This window comes from Adiantum capillus-veneris, chromosome 25, assembly GCF_014529385.1.
Source record: "Adiantum capillus-veneris isolate H3 chromosome 25, ASM1452938v2, whole genome shotgun sequence".
Lineage (NCBI taxonomy): Eukaryota > Viridiplantae > Streptophyta > Polypodiopsida > Polypodiales > Pteridaceae > Adiantum > Adiantum capillus-veneris.
Window position 1 is genome coordinate 28,798,807 of NC_140955.1, and position 6,740 is coordinate 28,805,546.

At 41.9% G+C, this 6,740-nt stretch overlaps 1 pseudogene; it reads left to right on the plus strand.

Annotated features, from left to right (window-relative positions):
- The first annotated feature begins 540 nt into the window (after window positions 1-540).
- LOC147424631 (uncharacterized) lies at window positions 541-2,870 on the plus strand (annotated as a pseudogene).
- Window positions 2,871-6,740: the final 3,870 nt, after the last annotated feature.

The following is a 6,740-nucleotide window of genomic DNA, read 5'->3' on the forward strand; positions in this document are numbered from 1 at the left end:
AACAAAAAGATCACACACAAGTTTGCAACGTTAGTTGTGTACGAGCTATACCCAGCTGCTCGGCAAGATCCTGCAGGTCGAAAGGTTGCATGGGCTGCTTTTGGTGAACAGTTTTTGGACCATTGCAAGAAGCTTCCGGGTGGCATTGACAAGAAAGTAAAGATTTTGCTGGAGAATAATGAGGGGACATCACTTCAGCCCCTTTGTCTTGACAATGTCGGGGCAAGTCATAAAAGTGGGCAAAATGCTCTCTTATCTGGCAGCACTTCTCTAGTTAGTGCCTCCTTTATAAGCCAGCAAGTAAATGCACAGGTGGAGCAGATTCTGGATGCAAAAAGGGATGCATTAAAGGTCTTGAACACAACATTGGATAATGTGAGAGTAGAGCTACAAGACAGGAACCAAAATATGTGGAAGATACAAGGGACATCTTCAGTCGTGGCAGTGCTTCAGGGGAAATTGCAAGAGCTCCAGATATTGCGGTCTAGCATGAAGGGAGTTGTCGATACTGACCCTGATTTTTTGGTGATTGAAGGCAAGATGGCTGCTCTAACTAGTGCACTCACAGCTCTTAGGGCCGATGCAAGCAGCTCGAACATAAGAGATGAGGTGGATCGTCTCCAGGTATGTGTCGACCAAGTCAAGGCAGGATTTTTGTTTATGTGGTAATGCCCTAGGTACTTGACATGGTACTCTCTTCTATTTAGGTGGTTTTGTTTGCCATGCCAGTTATTTCTATTTATGTGGTAATGCCCTAGGTACTTGACATGGTACTCTTTTCTATTTAGATGGTTGTTTTTGTCATGCCAGTTATTTCTGTTATGGTGCTAAGTTCCCAACAAACCTAACATGGTAGTTTTTTCTATTGTGGGATTCTATCATGGTAATAGTGCCCAAGGTACTTGGCATGGTAGTTTCTTTTTACATTCTTTTTGTTACGGTGACATTGACCAAGTACTTTTCCATGGTGGTTTTTTTTGCTATGAGTATTTTTTTTTTCCATGGAAGTTTGTCTATTATTGTGGTACTTGTCATGGTAGTTTTTTCTACCATGACAGGTGCAGGGGTCATGGCTATTTTTCCAGGTATCATGTAATGGCCAAAATTCTTGTCATGGTACTTCGTTTGATCATGGTGGTGTTTTTTTCATGGCAGTATTTCCTGCTATGGTACTTTTCTTTTGCTATTGTTGTAGTGCTCAAGGTACTTTTCTACTATCCATGGTATATGTCATTACCTTAGAGGTTTTTTGGAAAGCCATCTCTGTTACGGTGGCAGTGCCCAAGGTACTTTTTCATGGTTTTTTTTGCTATGGTTGATTGTTTCTTTAAGGAAGTTTGTTGCTATTGTGGTTGTGTCCAAGGTACTTGTAAAGGTAGTTTTTCCTATTAAGGTGGTTGTACGGTCATTGCTTATTAGTGTGTAGTGTCCAAGGTACTTGTAAAGGTAGTTTTTCCTATTAAGGTGGTTGTACGGTCATTGCTTATTAGTGTGTAGTGTCCAAGAAACTTGTCATTGTAATTTGTTTTTGGTCATGGTGGCTGTTTTATCATGATAGTCTTTCTTGTTATGGTAGTAGCTTTTGCCTTGATGTTTTTAATGGAATGGCAGTTTTCTGTTATGGTGGTAGTGTCCAAGGTACTTTTCTACTTGCCATGGTATTTTTAATTGCCTTGGCAATTTTTTGGAGTGTCCAAAGTACTTTTTTATGGTAGTTTTTTCCGTCAGAGGTACTTGTCATGGTACTTTGTGTTGTAATGGTGGTTCTCATATCTAATCCCTGTGGGCCTTTTGTTCTTCATTTGTCATGCAGAAAGAAGTGACTGACTTGGAAGCATCAGCGAGTACGTGTGTGCAACAGATCAACTTTTGTGAGAGCATGTTGGAGCAGGTGAAGGCTGGTGACACAATGTTACTGCTTTCGATAGCAGCTGGCCAGCACTTGAGCCACTTGCAGGCTACATTCTCTGTTCCAGGACTATGTGTTGCATGTGGTCTTGCATTCATGGCTTCCCATGTGGTTTGTGTATACACGCTAGCATGTGGTCATGCATACCATGCTCTGTGTTTTGCTGCCTGGCTTGGATGAGAGACGGTATGTGCGGACGCCTCTTGCAAGAGTAGTATTCCAGATTCACTTAAATCAATGCTCCTGCATACAGGTTGGTTACCGTTGCTTCCAATATCATATAAATCCAAGAACAGTTCAGGTTGTCTTGAAGTATCTGCTGATTGCACAAGCCTGAACTTCACTGATGTGCTTGCAGGTTCTGGCCATATTCCTTGTGTGGCGCCGAAACAGGATGACGTGCCAAAGGTTGTGCTACAAGCTCTCCTGAATCCCATAGTGTGTACTCTAGTGACGGCACTCCAGTTGTGAAGGTAGACCCCCCTGCAAGCACAGCAGCAGTTGAGCCACAACCAAGCAAAAGCAGTCCAAAGAAAGATGCAACGGTTGACGATGCGGAGGCAATAGCGCAAGAGGGAGTGGATGCAGTGTAGCGCATGGTAGCTGGTGATGAGAATCCAGATTCTCCCATCTTTCTGAGTGACATGGTGAAGGTGTCAAAGAAGCGCAAGAAAAACAATGATGGTAAGTGGTAATGGTATTGGACTTGTCAACTTCTATGCAATGTCTGCATGGGGCTGATGTGTTGTTTTATGACATAGGTGGATCTTCCAAAAAGAATAGACCTTCGGAGTCCACACATTCAAAGCACCATGCTCATCATGCAGATGGAGATATGGGAGAGAGGGAAGCACCCAGATCACCTCCTGCCGTGAAGAAGACTCCCAGAAAGAGTACTCCCCTCTGCAATCCTTCTAGTGTTTCCCACCCCCCCAAGCCTCGAGTTTGCAAGAAATTGTGACTCTTCAATTGTAATACAAGAATCTGTGATTCTTGATTTGGAATGCAAAAGAAACTTTTTTGTCGGCCTCTATGTTTTTGTCGCTTTTATGTTTCATAAGCACAATGTCTATGTTTTTGTCGGCCTCTATGTTTTTGTCGCTTTTATGTCAAATATTGCCTCGTGTTTATTTTTCAATGTTGAATGTTGTCTTTTACAGAGTGTCCAAAGGAAAAGGGGACCCTCAAGCTGCCCGTAGAGGAAATCATCATCATCAGAGATCCCCCAAAGTACATTCCCCCAGTTATCTCCTCCTTGCCATATGATGATCCAACCCGATCAACCCTCATATTAAATCTTAATGGTGTACTTTGTCTTACATGTACACCTAATAAGCATGACCCTTCGTCTGTACCCGATATTGAAGCTACATCATTTGTCAAGCATGAGGAGGCAGATGGCAGGTACCTGTTTGTTCCGAAAGATGCACAGGATTTTATTGCATGGGCTATGACATGGGCAAATGTCTACATATGGAGCAGTGCAATGCTCAGCAGAGTGGGCTCAAGAATTCGAAGATGTTTTCCCCAGGTTCACAGTTATATTAGTGGATGGGCTGGACAACAGTTATGTGATGTGGGTAGTTACTGTTTTGGTGGTGGAAGGCCAGCATTTTTCAAGGTATTGCAAAATTTTTTGGCGAAGCTGCAGCGGTATGATACCAGCAATGTCCTTTTAATTGACAACAGTTCCTATAAATGTCATTATAATCCCTGTGGTACTTACATCATAGTGCCTGGTATTGAGCACTGCTCCAGCCAATACTTGTCAAAAGATCTAAAGGCCTGGCTAGAAGGGTGGCAGCATGCTACAGATCGTCGTGCCTTGGCGGACACATTCAGCAAACCAAAACCTACTGATGATGACAAGTATGTATTCACAGCAATTGCAAAAGGGTTTCAAAAGACATCGTATGATGCGTACTTATGTGGCCATAGCTCATTCCCATAGAGTGCAAGCGACGATGACGTCCCTTGATTTTTTTAGGATGACAGATCCTCTATGTACCTTTTGTAACTAAACTAAACCCGTGCCAGAACCTTGTATATTTATATGCTACTTTCCATGTGGAAACCAATTTTTTGGCTTCATTTTGATTGCCATTATAACTGATGTAATGACTTGATGTCAAATTGTTGAAGATGTAATATATTCCAACTGGTTGGATGCGTTGTCTTTGTGTCCCAGCATTGAAGTGTTATTTTTCTGATTCAAGTAGTTTAAGACTGTTTAAGTGTCCAAGCATTGAAGTGTTATTTTTATGATTCTGTTATTGTTTCCCAATTTAAAACAATTACAATGTAAGGTACTTTGGGTTGGCATACCAAAACTTGTTGTGTACAGAAACCACCCAGGGACTACCTATAAGGTACTTTGGACTGGCATACAACAACTTTTACAAGTCCTTGTTTCCTACATAGTTTAATACAGTTTCCACCTGTGAACTACTTGCAAGGTAGTTTTGGTTGTCATACCTGTATAGAACCTATAAGGTACTTTGGGCTGGCATACAACTTTTACAAGTCCTTGTTTCCTACATAGTTTAAGATAGTTTCCACTTGTGAACTACCTGTAAGGTACTTTTGGTTATCAGACATGTAAAGAACCTATAAGGTACTTTGGGCTGGCATACAACTTTTACAAGTCCTTGTTTCCTACATAGTTTAAGATAGTTTCCACCTGTGAACTACCTGTAAGGTACTTTTGGTTGTCAGACATGTAAAGAACCTATAAGGTACTTTGGGCTGGCATACAACAACTTTTACAAGTCCTTGTTTCCTACATAGTTTAATACAGTTTCCACCTGTGAACTACCTGTACGGTACTTTTGGTTGTCAGACTTGTAAAGAATGGCATACAAAAGGTTTTACAAGTGCTTGTTACTTACATATCTTAACATACAGAAACCACTTGAGGACTACCTTAAAGGTACTTTGGGCCGGTAGATAAATTTTTAGAAGTGCCTGTGAACTACTTGTAAGGTACTTTAGGCTGACAGACAGGTACTTTGTGTTCCAGAATTGAAATGCTATTTTTGTTACTCAAGTAGAAAAAAGAGTTTACAAGTACTTGTTTGGACTGGCCTGCAAGAGGTTTTGACTCCTACGATAGGCTCCTACAAAAACCACCTGTGGAATAGTTGCATGGTACTTTGAAGCTAATTACTGGTACTTCTACAAGTTGTTGGGGCTGGGAAGCTATGGTGGATGCAGTCGAAGGGTTGCCATGGCTTGGAGTTGGCGTGCAGAGAAAAACAAGAGCGGAGAGAGGGAGAGGGAGAGAGAGAGAGAGAGAGAGAGAGAGAGAGAGAGAGAGAGAGAGAGAGAGAGAGAGAGAGAGAGAGAGAGAAGTCGACACAATAAAAATAACGCTTGTATTAGTATTAAGCCTTGAGATACATATATAGATTTGGACCTTCCATGCAATTGCCATGCAAAACTGAACTGCAAGTACACTTGTAACTGCATGGCTACAAAAGCCATTTCCCACGGGTTATGACGACTTGGGCTTGAAACCCAACAATCCCCCCCTCAAGCCCGAATTGGACAAGCAACTCATGATACCTCGAGTTTTTGGTATACTCGTCAACCGTAAGTTTTAGGTTTTCTCACAACCAAAAGGATTTCTGGTGTATCCATAACCTGGTGCTAGAACAGTAACCCCCCCTTGAACAGATAGGGTGTAGGTCAAAAATGTTAGCTACCAAAGATGGAGTTTTTGGTTCACTTCCAAACCTTGGGTTTAAGGTGTACCTAGTAACCTCATGAGAAGCGGACAAAATGGTACTTGAGAACAAAAATGATAAATTGGGAGGTCTTACCATTTATAGATGGCAGTGTCTATATCCCGTACAATTTTTTTTTTTTAATCATGGCATGACTGACAACAGATAAACTAAAAGAGGCTTTGACCAAAAAAGAGAATTTTGTTGACAAAGACAAACCATAAGTCTATGACACTTAACAAGAAGAATAAAATTTTGGACTGTGTATATGTCGAGTGTTTTGAGAAAACCGTTGAAGGAGCTTTCCTTTCGTGCTGCATGAGCTTTGAATTTGAAGTTGTATACCGCATTTTTGAAGCGAACATGCATGCATTACACTTGATGCTGCATATAAAACAACATAGCCCCAAATCTCCACTTTCTCATGTGCCTCGAGCACAACTCTGAAACAACCTTCAACACATCGCGAACTGAAATAGTTTGAAGACATCTCTGCCAATTGAAGAGGCATGCTTTAAGAGGTGATGAAGACTTCTCGAGCTTTATGTGCACTAGCACTAAGATTAAGTTACACACATGTATGAAGAGATTGTCCATGGTCACAAGAGCCTGGAGGAAGGGTTCATGGAGTCGTAGCTTCAAACTGACCAATTTAATCCACTGAAGCTTGAGAATCACAGTTGTAAGGTAGGCTAAGAGGCCAAACAGCATAGGCATAGGGCTGTCTACTCGAAGGAGCATCGAGCTCGGAATTTGCAAGGTATGAATGGATTTATGTGTGAGTTAACACACTGTGTGGGAACCCAAGTTTCAATAGGGGTGATGTAAGCAAATCTTTAATATAAAAAAAAAACGAGTCTGCAGCTTAGAGACACAGCGATGCTCGTTTCTTTGAAGCACCGAAAACCGCCACAGAGTCTTGCTCGATGTCTGGCTGCCTTTACTGCTCACGGGCCTGGCTAGCTCTACCTTTTTTTAGCCCTCTATGGTGGAGCCATTTGAATATTCAAAAGCTTTTTGCTCGCAGATTCTCTCCCTGCTGTGAGCCGACTTGATGGCCTTCTGCAGCACCCTAGCCAACTTGAGCTCTTTGCAGCACCGCGAGC